The 27193-nt window shown below is 44.2% G+C and overlaps 1 protein-coding gene across 5 annotated transcripts in view; it reads left to right on the forward strand.

Moving 5' to 3' along the window:
* Positions 1-27193, forward strand: part of WASF3 (WASP family member 3) — a 676822-nt gene that overhangs the window by 592316 nt on the left and 57313 nt on the right. The gene's annotated exons all lie outside the window — the stretch shown is intronic.

Below are 27193 nucleotides of genomic sequence, written 5' to 3' on the forward strand. Positions count from 1 at the left end.
GAGTTCAGCCATACAGATAGTATGGCTGAATTCGCAGCGCTCCCGCAGCAAACTCGCACAGGACCCTTTTTTGGGTCCGCAACAGAATCGGATCGCATGGGGGTTCACACCATGCGATCCGATTCCTGTGCGAGTCGGCAGATCGCACTGCGATATGCCGACGGATCTGGGGGTGTCATTAACATAACATTGACACTCCCAGCCGTCCGCATAGGGCAGTGTGAACTGCCGGCGGGAGGTGTGCGATGCGGGTAAACCCCGCGGATTCGCGGCGTTCCCGCATCGCTATAGTGTGAACCCGGCCTAAAGGCTTTACATGTGTTGCCAATGGAGAATTTTGAAGCTTGAGATATTTGGTATCTTTAGTGCAACCTCATCTTTTATATTTTAATATAAATATATTTACAACTAAAGTGTGTTATTTTAAAAAATATAGATTTAATAAACAGTAGTGGAATTATTGTGTTAGATTAAAAAGATTCATCTGCCACCACTTTAATTTACATCACCATTCACTAAATGGTGGACCATGGTCCAGATCCAGACTGGGCACAATGATGGGGAAACCTGATGTATGGGGCCACTCTGATGGTTACACCATATGTAAGGGGGCACTCTGACGGGGCAGATGATATACTGTATGGGGCAGTATGATGGGGGAACCTAATGTATAACTGCCACTTTTTACTTTATCTATGGAAATTTTTTACCGTAGTCTTGTCACCCTCCCATGTGAACTACAGACAGTAGTAAGTAGGCCTCTGAATGTTGTTATAATGCAATCATCAGAGCTAGTACCCAGCAATAAGGTAAAAAAATGAAAATGGCACCAAACTTAGAGCAGTGTTTCTCAACCGGGGTTCCGCGGAACCCTAGGGTTCCGCAAGAAGTCCCCAAGGGTTCCGCGAGGATCTATCCGTCAATCACAGACAGCTGACGGGTAGATCGGGTCTCCTTTAACACAGGCAGAGTAGCGCAGGAAGCATCTGTAATAAGTTCTCTTTCATATCGCAATGCTCCCCGGCGGCCCCTCCTTTCCTCCCATCCACCCCAACAGCTTGTGACATCACCTGAGATGGATGAGAAGAGAGGAGGGGCCAACGGGGAGCAGCGCGATATGAAAGAGAAGAGTTAATCCAACCACTTCCCGCGCTACTCTGCATTTGAAACGGCTCCAACAGTGTACCGGTGTGCCCCATGCCCTGCTGTGAGTGTGAGCTTATGTGCCCCATGCCCTGTGATGTGCCTCATTCCATGTGATGTGCTCCATGACATGTGTTTGTCCCCATGCCCTGTGATGTGCCTCATGCCCTGTGGTGTGCCCCATGCCATGAGATGTGCCCCATGCCTTGTGATGTGCCCCATGCCCTGTGATGTGCCTCATGCCCTGTGATGTGAACCATGCCCTGTGATGTGCCCCATGCCATGAGATTTTCCTCATGCCCTGTGATGTACCCCATTCCATGTGATGTGCCCCATACCCTATGATGTGCCTCATGCCCTGTGATATGCCCTGTGATGTGCCCCATGCCCTGTGATGTGCCCCATGCCATGTGATGTGCCCCATGCCCTGTGATGTGCATCATGCCCTGTCATGTGCCCTGTGATGTGCACCATGCCCTGTCATGTGCCAATACCCTGCTGTGTGCCTGTATGTGCTGTATGCCCTGCCGTGGGCCCCATGCCCTGCCATGTGCTGCTGTGAGCTCCATAATCTTCCCTGTGCCCTGCTGTGAGCCCCGTAAAATGCCATGTGTCCTGCTGTGAGCCCCATAATGTGCCCTATGTCCTGCTGTGTGCCCCATGATGTGCCCCATATCCTGCTGTGTGCCCCCACGATGTGCCCCACTTTCTGCTGTTTGGCCCATGATGTTCCGCATTTTCTACTGTGTGCCCGATGTTCTGCTGTGTGCCCCATGTACTGTTGTGAGTCCCATAACGTGCCCTCTGTCCTGCTGTTTTTCCCTTAATGTGCCCAATGCCCTACTGTAAGCCCTGTAATGTGGCATGTGCCCTGCTTTGTGTCCCTTGATGTGCCCCATGTTCTGTATTGTGCCCTGCTGTATGCCCCTTGTGCCCAATGTTCTGCTGTATGCCCTATGATGTGCCCCATGTCCTGCTGTGTGCCCATTGATGTGCCCCATGTCCTGCTGTGTGTCCCTTAATGTGCCCCATGCCCTGCTGTGAGCCCTGTAATGTGCCATGTGCCCTATGCCCTGCTGTGAGCTCTGTAATGTGCCCTGCTATGCGTCCCTGCATGTGCCCCATGTTCTGCTGTGTGTCCCATGTTCTGCTGTGTGCCCCATGATGTTCCCCATTTTCTACTGTGCACTCCATGTTCTTCTGTGTGTCATTATGTTCCCCATGTTCTGCTGTGTGCGCCATCTTGTGCCCTATACTCTGCTGTGAGTCCTGTAATGTTCTCTGTACTCTGCTGTATGCCCCTTGTGCCCCATGTTCTGTTGTATGCCCCATGATGTGACCCATGTTCTGCTGTGTGCCCCTTGATTTGCCCCATGTTCTGCTGTGTGCCCCATAATGTGCCCTGCTGCCCCCATGTTCTTCTGTGTGTCCCATAATGTGCCCTGCTGCCCCCCTGTAATGTGTCCCATAATGTGCCCTGCTGCCCCCATGTAATGTGTCCCATAATGTGCCCTGCTGCCCCCATGTAATGTGTCCCATAATGTGCCCTGCTGCCCCCATGTAATGTGTCCCATAATGTGCCCTGCTGTCCCACGTGTGTTGTGTCCTGATCTGCTGTGCTCTGCCCTGCTACACTGCTTATCTCCAGTCAAACCCAGAATTGAGATTGAAAATCTGTGCAGAAAATAAAGCTGTAGATCTGAACATTATTTCAGGGGTTCCCCGAGATCTCAGACTTTTTGCCAGGGGTTCCCCGAAGGTAAAAAGGTTGAGAAACACTGTGTTAGAGTGACGGAATAGGTGAAAAACCTCCTGTACTGCAGCTGCCCCCCCCCCCTTTTATTTACCTGAACCCAATCGTTCCAGTGACGGGGACGAGCAGAGCAGCTCCAGCCGCTGGCTCGAGTCCTCATTGGATAGATTGATGGCAGCAGCAGCCGCTGCTGTCAATTAAATCCAATGACATGGGGGGCGAGGCGAGTCCTGATTTCTGTGTCAATGGACACAGCAGCAGGACTTGGGAGCGTGCCCGCACGAGTGCCCCCAAGGAAAGCACGTCTCTGTGGGGGCACTCAAGAAGAGGTGGAGCCAGAACCTTTAGTATCACTTTAAGTCTGATTGACTAGTTTTCATCCATATACCTATTATTGAGCAAAAATGCATCTTAGACTTATAGGGAATAATTCCAGACATATCTAATTTTATCTTGTTTATTTTGTGATATTTTTTACTGTCCACTAGGCTACTCTTTTTGTGAGTACCCTGGTGTCTTTAGGTAGATTCTCACTGGGTTTGGGCTATATTTACAGTGCATGGAGACAGCAGGGAACTCACAAAAAGTAGCCTAGTAGACAGTAAAAAATATTACAAAAGAAACAAGATAACATTAGATATGTCTGGAATTGTTCCCAAGTCTAAGGTGCAGTTTTGCTCAATAATACGTATATGGACAAAAACTAGGAGGGGTCTCCTCTTCCTAGGCAGCCAATAGGATTGCTTCTCGGGTCTCAGGACCCGATTCCTGCTTGGCTGGCAGGAGAATCAGGAAGACAATAGAGAATATTAATTCTCTATTGTAACACAATTGGGTGGGCTCAGGGCGCAGTGTTTTGTGCCCCGAGCCCACCCTTTTTTGAAGCCAAATAGAACTTCTGGCTCTAATCATGTTCTTCTAAAAAAATTAAAATGTAATTCATGTTTCCTGCATGTAGATCAGGGGCCAGGTGTATGGATTGGGGGGGGGGGGTGGCCTCTGCACCCCATATGGATGGGCCGTTAATGATCGGAGTAAACGCCCAGTATGCATGAGACCTTCGATTTCGCATGTGGTTTGTGCAGATCTTTTTAGCATATAGGTTGTGAGTTTCTAACAAAGCCTCTTTGGCTTGCTCAGGGCAGCCAAACAATGTTAAAGGTAACCTGTGTTGAATGAAAAAATGGAGGCTGCCATTTCTGATTTTAATTTATAAAAGCGCAAGCTCCCAGGAGGTCATCCCAATACTGGCTTTGAGTCACTAGCCTGGAACAGTAACGTGACTGCTCACACAGATCACAATACTACTTATGTCATTAGGGGGGAATTTACTGAAACTGGTGCACATAGAATCTGGCGCAGCTGTCCATTGCAATCAGTTTCTAACTTCAGCTTGTCCTATTACGCTCCGATAATAAAACCTAGAAGCTGATTGGTTCCTATGCACAGCTGTGCCAGATTCTGCGTGCACCAGTTTTTGTAAATCTTTCCCATTGTCTTTATCTTCTTATCTCTCCAGATTGGCAGTGTGACAGACCCAACCAGGGCAGGGCTTTTTGAAAGAACTGCAGGGTAGCCTGTTGCCTACTGACTATGGGCCTGGCTTTTGAGGGGGCTCTGTTCTTTGGGAGGTGTGTACCTGGGGGGATCATTGGAGTGGTTTTGCTTCAGATTCAGGTCTATGTCTCCCTGAAATATTGAGCTATAATTCCTGATTCCAGAGTGGAGGAAGCTGCATCTTGATGGAGGCACCCAGGCTGGGTCCCAGGCGGTCCGTCACAGGCAGCATTACCATAATCCAAAATTACAAATTTCCAATTTGCTGGATGGAGGTGACATGTAATCCTCATGCCTGTTCTGTTCTTGGCTTTGTTTACAAATGTCTGATACAAATCAGCCTCAGCTGTAGCCTCTTACCTTGTGATTGCTGTGAATGTACATTGTGGGCGATGCACTCATCACAATTCGGTCAGTCCAGCAGGGACCTGCCAAATTTCAATCAGTGTGTGGCCTTTTCCAGTAGACAGAAGCCAATAATTTAATCGACTGTCGAAGAGAAAGGGACATGTTAGAAAATGTATCTGCATCCACTGATCAGTGTTTTCTGACAGCAGTGGGTGGCGCTGTCACACACTGGGGTACACAATGGGGTTTATTTACTAAAGCTGGAAAGTGCAAAATCAGACTCACTTCTGCATAGAAACCAACGAGCTTCCAGGTTTTATTACCGAAGCTTAATAGAACAAGCTATGCCTGTAGTGAGTGTGCCATGACAGGATTTCTAGTGAACAAAACATATGTTATAATTTGACTATTCCAATAAAGCTATTTCCTGACACCTTTGTTTTCCATGAACCAGACGGTTGGAGACCCTATTTTCCACTGCTCAGCGGGGATCAGCGGATCGATCCCCCTAGTTCACACCTGCAGTTGGGGGGGCAGTAAAAACGAGCCTTGCGTCTTCACAGCTTCCCACGAGCCATGCTGTGCTTTGTGAATGGTCCCACAGTCACCTGGGACCTGTGATGTGCCTCAGCGATTCGGGAGGAAATGGGAGCAGGTACCTGACCCCCCCCCCCCCCCTCCAAAAAACAAACAAAAACAACTAAGCGCCAAATGTTAAGGGGGAGGTGAAGTTCTGTTTTAACCCCCCTCCCGGATATGTTCCACAGGCAGTTCTGAATGCAAATCAATTAAAGTGGTTGTAAACCCTTTACAAACACTTTTGCCTACAGGTAAGCCTATGATAAAGCTTATCTGTAGGTACCGTGAATTTCTCCTAAACTTGCACAGTTTAGCAGATATTCACTCTATACTCACGTGCCAACGTCATCGGCACATGCACACTGAAGAAGCGGCTTGTACATGCCATTTCCTCAACTGCTGTGCCGTAACAGACGGCTCCGGCACACATGCACGGGAGTGACATCATCGCTGCTGCGGCGTGTGATTGGCAAACCTGGAAGTAACATTCCGGAGATATGCTGTGAGTCACAGCGGTGTACGGGGACCACTGGAACAGCATAGTAAGGTAAGTATTTCATAATGAGCTAGTATGCAATGCATACTAGCTCATTATGCCTTTGTCTTGCAGTTTGTTTTTTTTGCAAGGTTTACAACCACTTTAATGTGAATGGGGCTGCGCTGTTATAGGCTTAAAACAGGCGGCGAGGAGGCAACATAACACTACATCACCAGCTGTTGAAAAGTGATCCACTGCAGATCGCTCTTTATAGAGCTACAGCTAATCTAAACAATCCCTTAGGAGTTTAATCTGATCATATTTCTTCTTAATTTTTCCTGTGTTTGATAATGATAAGTATTAGATATGGTTAGATTAAATTGAATCATGTGTTCAGATCCTAATGTGCTTGGGCAGCTTTAAATAAAGCCAGTTAGATAAGCATGTGACATTGTATAATAGTAAGATGTGTAATAAATGAGTTGCCGGCTTTAATTCTGAAGTGTCACCATTCATCTGCTGGCTTGTGTGCAGAGCTCAGCGTGCATTTTGTTTTCATGGACTAATTAAGCTGAGACTTGGGCTGTCAGGTTTTACTTTTTTTTTTTTTACATACCATGTGTTTGGCTCATTTGCTGGATGTCTTGATATAATTAGCCACATGCCAAAATATGGTTACAGCGCGGTCGGCTTATTCTGGGAAGGCTTCCATGGATATCCTCCCAGAATCGTGCTCCCGTCTGTGACCGCCGAGTCCTCCGGCCCATCCATACTCCATCCATCCCTGGCTCATCCGTGTTCCATCCATGCTCCATCCATGCTCATCCATACTTATCCATACTCATCCATGCTCCATCCATCCCTGGCTCATCCATGCTCCAGCCATCTCTGGCTCATCCGTGTTTCATCCATGCTCCATCCGTGCTCATCCATGCTCCATCCATCCCTGGCTCATCTGTGCTCAATCTGTGCTCATCTATAGTCAATCTTTGCTCCATCCATCCCTGACTCATCCGTGCTCCATCCATGCTCACCCATACTCATCTGTGCTCCATCCGTGCTCATCCATACTCATCCATGCTCCATTCATCCCTGGCTCACCCGTGCTCCATCCATGCTCATCCATGCTCCATCCGTGCTCATCCATACTCATCCATGCTCCATTCATCTCTGGCTCATCCATGCTTAATCCATCCCTGGCTCATCCATGCTCAATCCATCCCTGGCTCATCCATGCTCTATCCTTGCTCATCCACACTCAATCCATGCTCCATCCATGCTCCATCCATCCCTGGCTCATCCGTGCTCCATCCATGCTCATCCGTGCTCCATCCATTGCTCATCCATGCCCATCCATGCCACAGCAGTGCTCATCCTTGCCACAGCAGTGCTCATCCGTGCTTATCCGTGCCACATCAGTGCTCATCCGTGCCACATCAGTGCTCATCTATGCTACATCAGTTCTCATCCATGCCACATCAGTGCTCATCCATGCCACATCAGTTCTTATCAATGCCACACCAGTATTTATCCATGCCACATCAGTTCTCATCCATGCTGCACCCATGCCACTACAGTGCCCATCAGTGTCTCACAAAAGTGTAATAGGTAGTCAAATTAGATTTGAAATGTATGTCCCTGATGGTGCTCCCTGCATGCGCATGTTGAGCCTCTATGTGGCCAGGCTGTGAAAAAGTCTCCCACATGTGGTATCACCATACCCAGGAGGAGTAGCAGAATGTATTTTGGGGTGTCATTTTTGCTATGTACATGCTATGTGTTGGAAATATCTTATAAATGGACAACTTTGTGTTAAAAAAAATGCTTTTTCATTTTCTTTCCATGTTTTCCACAAACATGCAGAAAAAATTACAAGTTCAAAAGACTCAGTATGCCTGATAGAATATATGTTAGGGTGCCTTTTTTCCAAAATGGGGTCATTTTGAGGATATTTCCATTGTCCTGGTACTCTAGGGCCTTCAAAATTGTAAGATGTCAAAAAATGTGTCATTTATGTCCCTAGAACGCCTGATGATGCTCCCTGCATGTTGGGCCTCTGTATGTAGCCAGGCTGTGTAAAAGTCTCACACATGTGGTATTGCCATACTCAGGAGGAGTAGTAGAATGTGTTTTGGGGTGTTACTTGTGATATTCATATGCTGTTAGAGAAATAACCTGTTAATATGACAATTCTGTGGAAAAAAAATCTTAATTTTGCAAAGAATTGTGGGAAAAAATGACAACTTCAAAAAACTCACAATGCCTCTTACTAAATGCATTGGAGTGTCTACTTTCCAAAAAGGGATTATTTGGGGGATATTTGTACTGTCTGGGCTTGTTAGGGTCTCAAGAAATAGGCCTTCAGTACATCAGGTGTGATCAGTTTTCAGTGATTGGCACCATAGCTTGTAGAGCAGGCATTTGCAATTAGCGAACCTCCAGCTGTTGCAAAACTACAAGTCCCATCATGCCTCTGCCTCTGGGCATCATGTTTGTGGCTGTCAGAGTCTTACTATGCCTCATGGTACTTGTAGTTCTGCAACAGCTGGAGGTCCGCTAATTGCATATCTCTGTTGTAGACTATATAACTTTCACAAAGACCAAATAAGATACACTAATTTGGGTTATTTTTACCAAAGATATGTAACAGTATACATTTTGGCCAAAATTTATGAAGAAAAATGACTAATTTGCAAAATTTTATAACAGAAACTAAAAAAAAGATGCAATTTTTCTTTTCCAAAATTTTTGGTCTTTTTTCATTTATAGCGCAAAAAATAAGAAACCCAGTTGGGATCAAATACCACCAAAAGAAAGCTCTATTTGTGTAAAAAAAAAAGGACAACAATTTCATATGGGTTCAATGTTGCCTAATTGTCATTCAAAATTTGAGAGCAGTGCCGTGACAAGGTCATCCAGAGCCCAGGGCAAACATGCCAAACTGCACCCCCCGCCCCCAAGATGTATGATTATGCCTAATCAAAAATCCCCCCCCAAAAAAAACTGAGCACTAATCTTTTTTGAACCCCCCAATTCAAGTGCCACCCCCCCCCAAAAAACACTCCTTCTAGCGCAAATTATCTACTCCTAAGATTACCCCTCCTAATAACCCCACTGCAAATCCCCCCTTCCAGCACAAAGCGCCCCAATTATCTTTCCTAGCACAAATCTTCTTCCTCCTGTTCCTTCTCCCCCTAAATTTTAGCATACCCCCAAATTTCCCCTCCTAGAACGATACTTACTCTGTGCTGCCCCCCAAATCCCCCTTTCCAACACAAATCCCCTCCCCCCTATTTCCTTGTAATGCCCCCCCACCACCCACGATACCACAGTGCCCAGGGCATCCGCCCCTCCTGCCCATCCCTTGTCCCGGCCCTGTGTGAGAGCACCCTAAGCTGAAGATTGGTCTGGTTAGGAGGAGGGTTTAAGTGCCCAGTGGGCAAGTGGTTAGATTGTCACTGTTACTGCTGTTAAACAATAGCAGAGCTTTGGTAAAATGTTCTTACTGGTGTCAGTTTCTTATCATTCAGCCTGTTCCATAGATGGATTGCTATATCTTTATCCTCTAGATAGAATCTTTAGATTCCACTTACTATCTAGTTATTCTAAGTCAGGCACGTCCAAAGTGTTCCGGTTTCATACGGCCCCACTGGTAATTTTGTATATATATATCTTTTGTGGCCCCCCCAACGTTTTGTTGGGAGGCCGCAAAAGATATATAGCGTATTTATCATTCCTCGGAGGGGACAGGGAGGGGGAGACGAGTGCCATCAGATTACATACAGGAGAATCTCCTGTTTACTCGGCGGCCTCTGTAACAATAAGTCCTGTCTCCTGGGCTGGCATTGGATGACTGTTCTGTCTATCATAGGAGGTGGGACTTTGTATTAAAGAGGCCGCCAAGTAAACAGGAGATTCTCCTGTATGTAATCTGTTGGCACTCGTCCTCCTCCCTGTCATCTCTGAGGCTGCAGATAGGCATGGATCAGGCTGCACTGATGGCAATGGCGATGCTGCATTCAGAGGCTGCATTCATGGCAATGGCCAGGCTGCAGATGGGCATTGATTAGGCTGCATTGATGGGCACGGACCCTTATTTTACTTCATGGTTCTTTATTTAAAATTTACGTTTTCTCCTGAAACTTCCCTCTTAAAGTGAAGATGCGTATTATACGCCGATAAATAACACGCCCAAGCTCATCCTTAGACCCTTCACCACACACAGCTACAAAGGCAGAATTCTTGTTGGGCAGTGTATTAGTTAAATTGCATTTAATTTTAATGGTTCAAAGAATGTCAGGCAAGATGGTCAGCCCTCACACATGTTCACTTCATCAAACCTGGCCCTCTTTGGAAAAAAGTTTGGACACCCCTGAGTAGTAATTCGGTATTTGTACTAAGCCTTTTTATTTTTTTGTTATAAATAACTCAGTGCGTGAAATTTCCACCTTTATGACAGAGGTTTTTTTAACCCTTTCACAGCCAGAGCTGTTTTTGCTTTTTTGCACACGTTTAAAAAAATAATTTTAGGCCTGAAGATTACCGTATATACTCGAGTATAAGCCGAGATTTTCAGCCTCTTTTTTGAGGCTGAAAGTGCCCCCCTCGGCTTATACTCGAGTCATCGCCGTCTGACTGCTCGATCAGCGTATCGAGCAGACAGACGGCGGACATACTACAATTCGAAAGCCGCGCCTCCGCCTCCGCCTCCGCCTGTGATAAGCGGAACACTGAATTTCCCAGCAGCCTGTGTTCCGCCTATCACGGACATCGTCTCATCCTCGTCCGTAGTACGAGGATGAGACGATGTCCGTGATAGGCGGAACACAGGCTGCTGGGAAATTCAGTGTTCCGCCTATCACAGGCGAAGGCGGAGGCGCGGCTTTTGAATTTTAGAATGGCCGCCGAGGCGCCGACGAAGAGCGGCGATCCTGGCAAGGCACGGGACGGAGGCAAGGCAAGGCACGGCACGGGACGGGACGGAGGCAAGGCACGACACGGGACGGAGGCAAGGAGGCAAGGCACGGCACGGGACGGAGGCAAGGAGGCAAGGCACGGGACGGAGGCAAGGAGGCAAGGCACGGGACGGAGGCTCGGGACACAGGCTCGGGACACAGGTAGGCTGGACACACACACACACACACACACACACACACACACACACACACACACATGGACACACACACACAGGGATGGATGGATGGAGACACACACACACAGGGATGGATGGATGGATGGAGACACACACACACAAGGATGGATGGATGGATGGAGACACACACACACAGGGATGGATGGATGGATGGAGACACACACACACAGGGATGGATGGATGGATGGAGACACACACACACAGGGATGGATGGATGGATGGACACACACACACACAGGGATGGATGGATGGATGGACACACACACACACAGGGATGGATGGATGGATGGACACACACACACACAGGGATGGACGGACACACAGGGATGGACGGACACACAGGGACGGACACACACACAGGGATGGACAGGCATGTCTCGGCTTATACACGAGTCAATAAGTTTGCCAGTTTTTTTGGGGGTAAATTGGGGGCCTCGGCTTATATTCGGGTCGGCCTATACTCGAGTATATACGGTACATAAAACCCTCAAACATTATATATTCTATGAAAGCAGACACCCTAGAGAATAGAATAGTGGTAGTTCCAATTTATTTTTAGGAAACACAATATTTCAGTAAAAAAATGTATAAAAATTAATTTTAGGGGTACAACATGCAATAAATTACCCAATTTTGTGGTAAAATATAATAGCCAAGGGTGCACCAAGTAAATAGATAACAAACATGTCAAACCTTAAACATGTCAATACCCTATATTTTCCAAAGGTGATGCTTTAAAGAGGAAGTAAACCCTCAATGGATTTACTTCCTCTTTGTCTCCCTGCAAAGGTAAAGCATAACCACTGTAAAGGCCCACCTGAAGAAAATTAAAGATGGTAAGGGAAGACTGGAAGTTTAAACAACTAGAAGAGAAGCATTCAAACTTACTCCAGAAGGGATGATATGTGGAATCCGTAGATTTCCTGGAAATCAGCAGAGAGACCATAGAGAAGGTGACATTAAAGTGGTTGTAAAGGCAGAAGGTTTTTTTTTCTTAATGCATTCTATGCATTAAGATAAAAAGCCTTCTGTGTGCAGCAGCCTCCCCAGCACTCCCTAATATGTACCTGAGCCCCATCTCTATCCAGCGATGTCCACGAATGCCTCGGCTGTCCGGGACTCTCCCTCATGATTGACTGAGACACAGCAGTGGCACCATTGGCTCCCTCTAATGTCAATCAAAGTCAGCCAATCAGGAGAGAGAGAGGGGGTCAGGGTTCCGTGTCTGAATGGACACAGGGAGCTGTGACTCAGCTTGGGTGTCCCCATAGCTAGCATCCCCATAGCAAGCTTCTTGCTGTGGGGGCACTTGACAGGAGGGAGAGGCTAGGAGAGCCGAAGAGGGACATGAGAAGAGGAGGATCAGGGCTGACCTGTGCAAAGCCACTGTACAGAGCAAGTGCATATAACAAGTTTGTTATCTTTATAGAAATAAAAAAAATAACAAGACTTTACAATCACATTAATATCTTGGAGCCTGCTCCTTTCATATTCCCATCACTCAGGGCTAGACAACGTGCCTCTGGATGACAGTGCTCCCCCGGTAATAGCAGATTGCAAGCACCTAGACTTATTGGAGGACACATTGATGTGCGAACAAGAAGAGAAACCATGGTCTCCTTGGCTGGAACGGGGCAATCATTATAACCGATTCTCACTCCCTCTTTCTGTACCTTTAACAATGATCAAAGGATGAAAGCTGTCAGATGGAAGAGACTGAACCTCCAAGAGTGAGAGAGGCCTTTAAAAAAAATCAACCCTGTTACACTGATCCTGGTATCATATACGGTGTGTACAATTCTACAAGAATGAACTCAAGCTAAATCTATATTTTATCTCCGGTGGGCAAGTTGCTTGCAGTTCTCAGATCTATTTTTTTTTTTTTTTAATTTGCAATACTCTCTTCAGAATCACTCTTACATGGATCTATTTTAGCCTTTTTGTATTCCAGATGGCCATTGCGTTCAAATGTCAAATGCCTTGTCACTGGATTCATCAAATATCATATTTATATGATCACATAAACCTTTTTTTTTACAGTTCTCATGGTCTTTCCCACATAAAAGGTACAGACCAAAATGTAAACAACTCAGAGTGTCAGTCAGCAGAAATGAGTCTTCTTGGTAGACAGTTATTCCCTTCCAACATGAAGACACAATGATCATATTTACCCCCTCCCCCCCCCCTCTTTTCCATTCCAGTTTTGATTCATAATGTTGGAAATGGCCATGTATAAAAATACATTTGTATTTTACTTTCCTAAAGATTATATTGGGGTTTGATGTCAGAAATGTATTTTCAGTATCATCATTGATCAGTAATATCAGTATTGCTTGCAAATAGTTCTCAGCTTGTGGGGGAGGCATTCGTATAGTTTAAACATAACATGTTTGCTTCATTCATTGGTCCTAGGGCAATTTTTGTACAAAAGATCTTCCCTAGAGCTGTTCTTCACTTGATGGGGTGATTTCTTAAGCCAACTTTTCTTGTATGTCTTTCACAAAAATCTCGTTTTCAAAACTTTTGCTTCTTTCTCAAACTCTGCCAATAAGCTACAGCTCCTGTGAGACCACAGGTACTGTCCCACCAGTATGCTCTTCTCTAATGATTCCAGATGAAAGTTCTTATTGCATGTTACAAGCTACTTGTTTAAGTTGGCATTCTAAAAAAACTTTGGTAATGGAGATCCCTTATTGTCTCATTCCAAGGGCTCAATAGCTTTGCAAACTGTGATCTCCTGAGCTGCAATTGTCCAAAGGATCAATAAATCTTTGATTTACTTGTACCAAGCTTCAATCTTAGATGGGTATGTTGACAAGGTTTCTTTCCTGTATAGCTTTTGTTCCCATTTTTCCAAATACATATCTGCAGAGCCTGGGACACATTTCATGACCATCACTGTACCCTGTTCTTGACAGTAGCACACACCATATTTATCCAGCGTAAATAACAAAGTACATATAGGGACCACAACATTGTCCAAATGAGCTAAAAGATGGGTAGATTCCCTGTGATATGTTGTATGATAATATGTCCATAATGCCAGTGTGAATGGCTCAATGATTTTATATATATATTCACTCACTTTTGTTTTGGAACCTTTGGATGTGCAGCCATTTCTTCTTTTTATCAAGTTTTCACGGAGGCGGGCCGGTGCTAGCACTCCTACTTGGTTCTAATTGAGGTATTGCACGCACCCGGAGCCGTGGATCCCTTTTCTCTTGATTGCGTTATTTTAACTGACAGCTCCGCTGTCATGTGACACTGTACCCAAATAAAATTTATGTCATTTTTCCCCCTACAAATATAGCTTTTTTCTTGGTATTTGATCACCAGTACATGATCAACTTGTTTACACCTGCATAGTGCAGTTCTCCGTGTTTTACCAGCAATTGGCGGGTGCCGGAGAACTTCGAGTCCTTGGGACCTCTAGATCAGCCTGTGTTGTGAATCATCACAGCAGAAGTGGCCTGTGGGGGGCGTGCGCTCTCCCTGCAGGCAGCCATGCAGAATCATGTATATATATATATATATATATATATATATATATATATATATATATGTATGATACCATATACCAGAAGTAGTACTCCGTGACCACATAGACCACAGACTACCGCTGGTACCCTGGCAAGCAGCGCTATATAACAGTGTACCTTAGCTGCAAATAAATGAATACAAATACTATTGAATATAAAAATGTGTATGACCGTCTCATATATCATACATTGTACTGACCCATACGATATTATTATACAGTCCGGGTGAGCATATTTAAACTCTCCCCTTTATTATTCTTCTCCCGAAATTAAATACAATGTCACTGTGAGAGGCACTGCACAAATATCGCCTGTATATACAAGCCACAGTTCTTTCTGGGAGAGTGACCATCCACGTTTCAAGCGAAAAGTCTCTTTGATATTTGGAACAGATTAATCACCGCCACCGCTCTTCTTATCACACCTCCACACGTGGTTTCCACACACAGGGGTTCTCAGTGACAGGTGGAAAGAGCACCCCCTTTTGGTAAAACCCTTACCGGAATATATGGGTCTAAACAGCACTTCGCATATACTCAACGAGGTCCTCTCTTTAAATCCTCCTTCTTAGATCTTAGTTATGATTATTACTCCAAACGTCCCAATGATAGTGACATAACGTGAATGGAAAATCGAAAAAGTATATAGTATAATACCGTAAAAACACTCTGATTTATTTAAATGCAACCAAGAATACACTCACAAACAACAATTCAAAACAGGCAAGATTCAGATCATCACCACTGCATAATCCATAGATAGTTTTCCCCTGGACTACATCGGGCATACAACTGAATGTGTACCTTTAGCTTCTTATTCTGGTGTGTCCTTATATCGTTACCCTGACGCGTTTCGTCCGTTAATGGACATCATCTGAGGGTGCCGATACCTCTGCTTAGGTCCCATATGTACCCCGTGTCATCTCTGCTCATTAAACACAGCTGAAAGGAGCTCTGATTGTATGATTACCGAACAGCGCCGCCATCTTAGTGAGGTCACTGCACGGCGCCGCACGTTCACGTCACCGAGCGCCGCAACCGCGCGTGCGCCCTTTGCGCTTGTATATACAGGCGATATTTGTGCAGTGCCTCTCACAGTGACATTGTATTTAATTTCGGGAGAAGAATAATAAAGGGTAGAGTTTAAATATGCTCACCCGGACTGTATAATAATATCGTATGGGTCAGTACAATGTATGATATATGAGACGGTCATACACATTTTTATATTCAATAGTATTTGTATTCATTTATTTGCAGCTAAGGTACACTGTTATATAGCGCTGCTTGCCAGGGTACCAGCGGTAGTCTGTGGTCTATGTGGTCACGGAGTACTACTTCTGGTATATGGTATCATACATATACATTTTTTCAGCTACTACTCTTTTGACTAGTAATTTTGAGCAGCTGCAGAGTGTTTGTGTTTTTTCCACTGCTGCCCACTAAGCGCTTGGGTTTATACACATTTTTGGATCTGGGACACGAAAGTATAAACATTGTAAGGATTATATATATATATATATATATTAGGGCTGCAACTAACGATAATTTTCATAATCGATTAGTTGGCCAATTATTGTTTCGATTAATCGGTTAATAACCTTAAAAAAAAAAAAAGTGGGTCAAATTGATGTTCATTATCAACCACAGTGACAGGAAAATTTAGAAATAATAGAAAACTTCTTAGTCAAAGGAATTTTCACACAGTGTATGTGGTTTTCGTTCAAATATTACGTTCATTTTAAAAACAAGTGAAAATTTCAAGGAAAAATTCTTTCATTCAGCGAATGTACAAAAAAAATTGATCTGTGTGACCAGCATAAGGCTCGGTACACACCTATGCAGTTTGCTTTTGATCTGTTTCTGCAGTGCCTTTTGCTGTGCGTTTTGATTTTTGCGCACATGATTTTACTGCAATTTGCATTTTTTTTGGGCATGTTAAAAAACACAAATTGCTGCAAAAACGTATTACATGCTTTTCTGCAGCTTCTCCATTGAAGTATATTGAACCAATAAAGCAACATTTTGCGTTAAAAGTCCCTGACCCTTTCAGATGTGATCTTCTCCCATAGGAAACCATGTAAATGAACTGTAGTGCATTTCTGAAAAAAGCACCAAAAAACACATAGATGTGAACCAGGTCTAAGGCGTTTAGTAAAGTACCCTTTATGGTAGAAAAAAACAGATAATCACTACTGAAAGGGGTTAATTTTTTTACTGTAGAACAGTGAAAGTAATATTTACAGTAGCAATCAGGGCTCAATTCAGTTTTTTTTTAACCCATTATGTTACTGGCCCATTAATCGATTATGAAAATAGTAATCGATTAATTTCATAATCGATTAGTTGTGTATTAATCGATTAGTTGTTTCAGCGTTTATATATATATATATATATATATATATATATATATATATATATATAAATGTGTGTAATTCTGCCAACAGCTGCCCCCCTGTAGCAGTAAAAGTGCTATAGCGTGGTCAGAAAGGGGTTAATAAGTGTTACATTAGTGACCAGTTTGTTGTAGTCTCATAAACTGGTAATAAACATGTATTCAATTTTATTTTTGTATATGGAGGACACTGGATACCTGGTTGAATTGGAAGGCCATCGATCTTGTATAGTATGATTCTTGGCTTTGCCATGAAGAAGGCCTAGTGGTGTCATTGACACGTGTGCGAGTGTACCAGTATGTTAGGGTCTTTTTACATTTTGGGTTTTATTTCTACTGTTTTTGTTTTAAAATATATGTAAACCCCACATCTATTTTTCAGTATGTTTGACATCATTCTTCCATGGGTAAAGAACAGTTGTGATTAATGCCTTTTTGAATTGGCAAAATTCATTCATTCCTAAACCTTGCTATTGGCCAGTGAGATTGACCATCATAGCCATTAGTTTAGGAGGAGGAAGGATTAGACTCGGAAGAGAAAGTTTGGTTGTTGTTTGCATACCATGCACCCAGGGCCTTAGGAATATCTCTGGCTATGAACTGGAGAACTGAGTTGACCAACTGGAAATTACTTTTGAGGTCCTTTTTTTCACTTCAGTGTCTCTTTAAGTATCTGTTGTGCTATTTAAATAATACACTTCATCAATACTCTTTTCTTAGCTCTTCCATTTATCATGTGCAATTGGACATATTGCTGCCAGTAGTGTGTAGCTTGGCAGCAGGGCCAGGACAAGGGGTGGGCAGGAGGGGCCCCTGGCGCAATGGTTTATTGCAGGGGTAGGGGGCACCTTGACCCTAACCCTAAGGGAAAGGGGGGCGCAATTTGCCATCTTTGCCCTGGGCACTGGATGACCTTGTCCCGGCACTGCTTGCCAGAACATTTATGCCGCGTACACATGACCGGACTTTTCAACATCACAGAACGATTCCGGCAGACCATTCGATCGTGTGTGGGCTGCAGCAGACTTTTGATTTGCAAAAGTCTGACAGACTTTAGAAATGGAACATGTTTAAAATATTTCCGCCGGACCCAGTTCCTACCGAGAAATCCGCTCGTGTGTATGCTAGTCCGACGGACAAAAACCGACGCGAGGGCAGCTATTGGCTACTGGCTATGAACTTCCTTATTCTAGTCCGGTCGTACGTCATCACGTTCGAATCCGTCGGACTTTGGTGTGATTGTGTGTGGCCAAGTCCGTTCATTCGGAAAGTCCGTCAGAACTCTGTCAGAACTCTGTCGAAATTCTGTCGGACCTAGTCCCTCGAAAAGTCCGGTCGTGTGTGCGCGGCATTAGACTTCAAAGATCTCAACAGCAACTCGGTTTTACAAATATTGTGAATGTATTCCTCTAAAGATCAGTGGACTGTACCATGACAACTTTCTTACTACTAGAAGACATTTTCCGCTTTCATTTGGTGCTTGTTGACTTTCTTGTGAAGTGGTTTCTTTGCATTATTCATGCGCAAAACTGTGCATTAGACTGCAGTGTCTCATTAGACTGGAAGCACAAACAGATAACCCCCTTGGTGGGATGGAATTTTAAAGGTGACATGGACAACAAGGGGTGTTATTTGCTAAAGGCAAATCCACTTTTCACTACAAGTGCACTTGAAAGTTCAGTCGCTGTAGATCCGAGGGGGACATGCAAGGGAAATAAAAAACAGCATTTTAGCTTGCACATGATTGGATGATAAAATCAGCAGAGCTTCCCCTCATTTCAGATCTACCCCTTAGATTTAGAGCGACTGCACTTCCAAGTGCACTTGTAGTGCAACGTGGATTTTCCTTTCGTAAATAACCCCCATGTATTATAAAAAGTATACATTTTATTACAAAAATCATTTACAATACAGTAAAAATGTCTATGCAAAGACACATGGATAATATGCATACTGTACTGTATGATGTAAGCAGATAATGATTTTGTCTCTGGTGTACCCAACGTTTCTGGCTTAAACACCTTTCTTCAGGGGTTTATACAGAGAAGACTACAATCATATAGTAAATCCATCGGTGTCTTATGACTTCATACATTTAGGTAAAAGAAAAGGACCCACAGAGAGTCAATGAATACAAAGTGAACCGGACTGACAAGGTGGTTGATGGCTGTCCTCCAGGTATAGGATGACCCTACAGAGATCCGCCTAAATAGGGGCCATAGTTGAAAGAAACCAAAGGTTGTTTGACCTGAGAAATTGCGGGCATCAATTTAGGCAGGAATATATCTAGTGTCTCGGTGTAGTGACATGCGGATTCTGACGTTTCCCTTCAGTGAGAGGTTTTCCTCTCAATTCCCCCAATTCTCAGTATGTCTGGTGTCTTATCCGTAGCGGCGTCAGAGTCTCTTTAAGTACCTGTTGTGCTACACTTCATAAATACTCTTTTCTTAGCTCTTCAATTTTACATGTACAATTGAACATATTGTTGCCAGTAGTATGTAGCTTGGCAGAACATTTAGCCTTCAAAGATCTGAATAGCAACTTGGTTGATAAAAGTTTTGAGTTTATTCCTAAAGATCAGTGGACTGTACCGTGACAACGTTCTTCCTCCTAGAAGACTGACATTTGCCGCTTTCATTTGGTGCTTGTTGACTTTCTTGTGAAGTGGTTTCTTTGCATTATTCATGCCCAAAACTGTGCATTAGCCTGCAGTGTCCCATTAGACTGGAAGTGTTCCTGTAGAGGAACTTTTTTCTCTAGAGATTTGCCACATTTGGCATGCCTAGCAGATGTGTGCCCTTTATTAGCTTGTTCAGTGGTGTTTAAATGAAAGTGATTGTGAAGTGTTACCATGTTGTCTATTCTAAAAACAAATGTGTGCCAATGAATCAAAGTGATCATTTCTAGAGCCCACTCTTGCTGCCGTCACCACAGTAACAGCTAGTCATCAGTGTGCATCTTGTGTGCACCTGTGTGCAATGTTCTGCATCTACAAAGGATTTTATTATAACTCTTCGTCATGTTACAGCTATGAGGTTTCTTTCAGTGTGCTGGTTTAAGTGCTAGTTCACACCAGACGCAGTTCCGTTCAGTTCCGTGTGCTTTTTTTCTGCACTAAAAATGCATGCACAGTGTTTTCCATGTATTCCAATGGCTCTAGTTCACCCCATGCAGTCAGTTTCCAGTGGAGAAAATAACCGGAAACTGACCAGAAACTGACTGCATTGTGTGAACTAGAGCCATTGGAATACATGGAAAACACTGTGCATGCATTTTGTGCAGAAAAAAAGCATACAAAACTGCACGGAACTGCATCTGGTGTGAACTGGCCCTAAAAGGGGTTCTGTTTTTACTTATAGCATTATCTAGCCTCCTCGTGACTGGATAAGTAAGAGGAATATGTCATGATAACACAAAGCTGTGGTCTCAGAAAGCTCACTTAATGTGAGTCTGTTTAGGATTAACTTCACTGCTGCAAAATGAGTGTGTTGCACTTGAGTTGGAAGAATAACTTCATCCATTAAAGCATTCTTGGTGGCTGATTTGCTTCATGTCAGGTTCCCATTGGAAGATAATTCATACAGTATATGATTTAGTTTTCCTATTTATAAACACTATTGAATGGAAGCCTCCTTTTCCCAAACTTGAATCCAGCATGTCTTGGTAAAGAACAATGATTTATCTCTCCTTGCTTCTTAACTTTTTCAGGTGAGGTGACCTCAAACAGACCAAATAACTGTCCAGGGTTGACTTACAACCTTACAAGATAGGGGGATAGCACTGACCTGGTCAGGTTTGTAGTTCAGACTGGAGAAACAAATATGGTACTTACTGTCCAATTATCTTATATCTGATTAGCTTTTTTTACTTTAAGGCTAGACATATAAAGTAAAAAAAGCTACCACAAAGGAAAACTCTTTATATAGACAATAAAAGTTAAAAAGAGTTAGCTATCAGCTGTAGAGTAGGTGAATGAGTCAGCTGACAAATTCACCTAAAACTCTACAGCTGGTAGCTAACTCTTTTGAACTTTTATTGGAGTTGGTGACATTGGCAGATAGGTTTAAATGTTCTTACATGTACATTTTATATAATTTGCCTGCCCCAGATTTACATCATTTGCAGGGTTTAAAGAGTTTTCCTTTGTGGTAGGTTTTGCCATTTGTATTGTTTGACAGCCACATATTGAAGGTTTGACACCAGATATGACCAGGCAACTAGCAATTTTTAAAATGACCTCAAGACATCTTATTTCTCTTATGACCCGTTTTCTTTAAAACGAATTCTTCTTCTTTTATATACTTTTTTATTTTATTTTAATGATGTATCGGGGTTGATTTACTATAGGTAATGGCACTTTGCAAGAGCAGCTGCTCCAGAGCTTAGTAAATTAAGGCAAGCTCTGCTGACTTCCATCATCCAATCATAAGCAAGGAAAAATAGAGTAAAATAATCAACTTTGTAAGCAACATGCATTTGAACATTCCATAATGAACAGTTGACCGTGGACCTAGTTTGAATGTTCTTGACTGGGCAAAGTAGAAACTACAATATAGACGAACGATATGTATTTATAATTAAATATTATGTATATAGCTGCATTTTTTTATATCCTTGGTCGGATTATCAGGCCGGTTCACATTCATGCGGTGCAGAAACCGCAGAGTTTCCTTTGCGATTCCCACATCCCATCAGAATCACAGTCACACGGGCAGATAGAATTGTGCTTTTAGCTGCGGACAGATGACGTTATCTACCGCAGCTAAATGCACACAATGCTTTCCTATGGCCCCATTCACACACTGCATTTAGTGACGGTTTTGTGCAGATAGAAAAAATAAACTTGACTGCCTCCAGGAACGATTTACTGCAGCTATCTGCACATAACTGCAGGTAGTCGCAGTGTACTATTTCTCCTGCAGATAGCAGCGGCAACAAGGAAAGAAAAACAATAGGAAGCACATCAGAAATGGAAAGAATTTTCCAAACGTAGCTAAACGCAGCCGCATCTAAACGCAGCAAATCGCAATGTACAACTGCAAGTGAACGCTGTGCCAGGATTCTCAGAATTTCAGAATAACAAAACATGCTTTTAACAGTGGCAGAACAGCCGCCCGTGTGAAAGGGGCCTTAATTTAATGACACCCCCAAATCAGTTTGCAGAACGCAGTGTGAACTGTGGCATCGAATCACATGGGACTGAGCACCCATGCGATACAATTTCATTGCGGACAAAAAAATAGGTCCTGCATGTTTTTGGAGCAGATCCAGAACAGGTCACCAGAACCAGTGACCCCATTGGAAGATTTTTGGCAACACAAAATTTGTGATACTTTTTTTAAATTTTTTTTTACTCTCAGTGTTAAACGTAAACAGAACAATTCTATAACAAGAATCAGTAATAAAAACCCAAGTGTTCTAATCCTTCTCTACACTATCCAATACTAAATAAAAAATAGTTATATTTTAGTTATTGAAGTTTGAAAGATTACAGTCTGGGAATTTCTGCTTCTTCAAATTCAAAATGTTTTTTGTAACGAGTTACCTTCAAATATTCATGGGCAAGTTAAAGAAGAACTTCAGTCTCCTCCTGTGTGGCTCAGTCCCCCTATTTGGTGCAACCGTCTTTATTACGATGGAATGTACACAGATGTACCTAATGTTCTGCCAGGCCTTCAAGTCCTATGCCCCATACACACGATCAGACTTTCCTGCAACAAAACCGTGGATTTTTGTTCGAAGGTTGTTGGCTCAAACTTGTCTTGCATACACACAGTCACACAAATGTTGGCAAACAATTACGAATGTGGGAACGTGGTGACGTACACGACATACGACAAGCCGAGAAAAAGGAAGTTCAATAGCCAGTGCGGCTCCTTCTGCCTGATTCCGAGCATTCGTGAACTTTTGTGTGACGGACTTGTGTACACATGATCGGAAATTCCGACAACAAAGTTTTGTTGGTGGAAAATTTTAGAACCTGCTAGCCAACATTTGTTGGCGGGAAGTCCAACAACAAATGTTCATTGGAGCATACACACGGTATGACTTTCCACCAACTAGCTCACATCCAACATTTGTTGTAGGAAAACCCGATCGTGTGTATGGGGCATTAGATGGGCCCTTCTGCACATCTGTGCAGGAGTTTTTCCACACATGTGCAAACACTGCGGTCTTGTACAGATGTGTGGGAAAGCCGTACCTGTGCAGATGTTCTACAGGGCTTAGTCAAGACCTGAAACCCTGCAACACATCAGCACACAAGCAGAATCCAAGTGGGAGGGGGAACAGAAATGCCATGGAATTTTGCACCCCATATTACACCCATCATACCATAAGAACATATCTAAAATATAAAATAAAACACGCAATAAGGATTGGGGAAAGGTTTAGGCCGCGGACTCTTTATTGGGTTTAAAACAATCTTAATTATGAAATTAACTTTAACCTTTAATACCAAACAGAATCGCTGTTAACCATTAACAGACCAACATGCTTAGTCACTAAGACTCAAGCAGCAATATTTTATACCAACCAAATAACAGTTTACCAACCACTGTCCACCCACAAAGTGGGTGACATTACCCAAAAGCCAGGTTACCAGCCTGGCACCACCCCACCAAAAAACACTCCTTAAAATCCAACATTGAAAATACCCCTACCAATGACTGAGAAAATGTACCAAAAAACATACTTCCCAAATTTCAGAAATTATAAAGAGGTACACCCTTTTGCACAGTAAGTAGCAAAGAACATGTCCCCAGTTACAACATTTTAAAACAGTATCATGTCTACATGTCATGTTCTGTGACACTCTGTACTGTATGTGTACTGTATGTGTACTGCTCTTTAACCACTTCAATACAGGGCACTTAAACACCTTCCTGCCCAGACCAATTTTCAGCGCTGTCTCACTTTGAATGACAATTGCGCGGTCATGCTACACTGTACCCAAATGAAATTTTTATCATTTTTTTTCCCACAAATAGAGCTTTCTTTTGGTGGTATTTGATCACCTCTACGGTTTTTATTTTTTGCTAAACAAATAAAAAAATACTGAAAATTTTGAGAAAAAAAAAATGTTTTTTTTTTTGTTTCAGTTTCAAAACTTTGCAAATAAGTAAGTTTTCTCCTTCACTGATGGGCATTGATGGGGTTACACTGATGGGCAATGATAAGGCGGCACTGATGGGCACCGATGAGGTGGCACCAATGAAGTGGCACTGATGAGGTGGCATTGATGGACACCGATATGTAGCACTGATAGGCGGCACTGATGGGTGGTACTGATGGGTGACACGGATGGGCACTGATAGGTGGCACAAATTGGCACTGATAGCTGGCACAGATTGGCATGGATAGGTGGCACAGGTGGGCATGGGTTAGTCGGCACAGGTGGGCATGGGTAGGCGGCACAGGTGGGCATGGATGGGCACTGATAGGTGGTATGGATGGGCACTGATAGCCGGCACAGATGGGAACTGATAGGCGGCATTGTATTATAATATATTGTACTAATGGATGCCAATCAGTGCCAATCAATAATGCATGCCAATCAGTGATGCCCATTGTGGGCACTGATTGGCATCCATTATGGGCACTGATTGGCATCCATTGTGGCACTGACTGGAATCCCTGGTGGTCTAGGGTGGCATACCTTGTCCTGGGCATCCCTGGTGGTCTGGTGGCGTCCCTGGTGGTCCAGTGTGGGCATCCTCGGGGGGGCTGTGCTGATAATCGATCAGCACAGACCCCCCCTGTCAGAGGAGCAGCCGATCGGCTCTCCTCTACTCGCGTCTGACAGACGCGAGTGAGGAAAAGCCGATCACCGGCTTTTCCTATTTACATTGTGATCAGCCGTGATTGGACAGACTGACACCCCGCAATAACGATCGCCGCGATGCGTGCCCCCGGGGGCGCGCAGCGGCTCATAATCCTGATCACATCATATGACGTCCGGTCAGGATTATGAAACCACTTTGCCACCGTGTATTTGTTATAGGGCGGGCGGCAAGTGGTTAACTTGTCCTAATAAAACAAAGTGGGAAAAAATATATGTAAAAATACAATATCGGGCAACTCATTCAGAGATTTAAAACTTACAAGCCCTAAACAGCCTAATTGCTGTGAAGAAAGTAAATACAACCCTCAGAAAAGGCAATGATGATAAGCTGACTGATGAGCCTGTTAGGCACACATGTCACCACACAATGCCCCCCAACAACCCTGACATGCTGTATACTGCACAGGAGCACGGACCATCTTAGCACAGCACTCTACCTGCAATAACTGCAGCAAATAAAAACACAATGAGGACATTTCACAGGTCAGAAGTGTGATAAGTGAACTATAAATGAAAGCACTAGAGAGGGGAGAGTGAACAGGAAGAGATGAGTAAAGGCTGACAGGACACTGATCAGGGAAGACACAGAGGACACTGATCAGGGAAGACACAGAGGACACTGATCAGGGAAGACACAGAGGACACTGATCAGGGAAGACACAGAGGACACTGATCAGGGAAGACACAAAGGACACTGATCAGGGAAGACACAGAGGACACTGATCAGTGAAGACACAGAGGACACTGATCAGGGAAGACACAGAGGACACTGATCAGTGAAGACACAGAGGACACTGATCAGGGAAGACACAGAGGACACTGATCAGGGAAGACACAGAGGACACTGATCAGGGAAGACACAGAGGACACTGATCAGGGAAGACACAGAGGACACTGATCAGGGAAGACACAAAGGACACTGATCAGGGAAGACACAGAGGACACTGATCAGTGAAGACACAGAGGACACTGATCAGGGAAGACACAGAGGACACTGATCAGGGAAGACACAGAGGACACTGATCAGGGAAGACAAAGAGGACACTGAAGCAGACAGAGCAGTGTGAAGTGTGTGTACATTCCCGGCCCTCAGAGCCTTCACTCACCCCTAGTCTGTGATGATGATGAAGGTCCTGTTGGAGAGGTGTTGATCACGCTGTCGGTCCATGGCAGCAGCTTCAGACCCGCTGCCTACCTGGCTCACGCTGGCATGAACAGTGGCACTGTGGGTGTCTTGAGTAGGGCCTCCTTATCCTGCGTGTTCTCTCATGGTAGCTTCTGTCCTGTTGGCCTGTATGCCAACACTTCCAGTCAGCGGTCCTCCTCTTCTGGTTCCTGTAAAGTCCCAGTGGTGAGGTGATGATCCTGTGGTCTTGCCTCAGGTCCAGGTCGGTGGATAAAAATTTCCATGGCTGCCCTCAGGTAACCTATTACCATCAGTATACAGCCCTGGCACAATACAGGCCCAGGGCCCACAGATGTAAGTGAATATACAGCTGTCACCAGTGAAAACTTGAGGGGAAAAGTAAAAAATAAAAAATAATAATAGTAATTAAATGATTGAGGCAAGCGTTTCTCCAGGGGAATTAGTCCTTTGAAGTAGTTCATGAAGTACAATATCCATTCTGGGCTAAGAGCAGGTCAAAAGATCCAGAAGGAAAGCTGAGGAGAATCCAGAGGTGAGTCCAGCTGACAGACCTGAGGTAAATGCTGACTCCGCCCAGCGACAGGAGAGGATAGAAATAAAAGGTTAAACTCATTGGCTAGATGTTTCCCACCAAAGGATTTGTCACCAATCCAGTGCTCAGCAGCTGAGGTAAATCTTCCTAGCAACACCAGGCAGCTTGTCACCTGAAACACAAAACAGAAAGAACCAGCAAAGCAGCCAAAGCGAATCATGTATTTAAAGGGATTGTAAATTATTATTATTTTTTTAAATAACAAACATGTTATACCGTGCAGCTCGTTTTGCACAGAGTGGCCCCGAACCTGCTCTTCTGGGGTCCCTCGGCGGCTGTCTCTGCTTCCTCCCAAAAGTATCTCTCACATTCATGCGAGCTCCCTCGCATGGTGAGAAGCACCTGCGGGCGCGCTCCCGTGATACAGCCGGCGGCTATAGCCGCTCACTGTATCACATGGCCCCGCCCCCCGGTGCGCCGCGTCATTGGATGTGATTGACAGCAGTGCGAGCCAATGGCTGCGCTGCTTTCAATCCATCCACTCCAGCCAATCAGCGGCCAGGCTGAGCAGCGAAGAGGATGTCGGGGGCAATCGCGGGACTTTCGAGGGGTCAGGTAAAACGGGGGGACTGGGGGCGCCAGCATTGTCATAGAATGCATGAAGGTGAAAAAATATTTACCTTTACAACCCCTTTAACAATTATAATAGCCCTCTATTAAGAGTGACA

This window comes from Lithobates pipiens, unplaced genomic scaffold, assembly GCF_037356315.1.
Source record: "Lithobates pipiens isolate NorthernLeopardFrog02 unplaced genomic scaffold, aLitPip1_a1.2 Scaffold_16, whole genome shotgun sequence".
Lineage (NCBI taxonomy): Eukaryota > Metazoa > Chordata > Amphibia > Anura > Ranidae > Lithobates > Lithobates pipiens.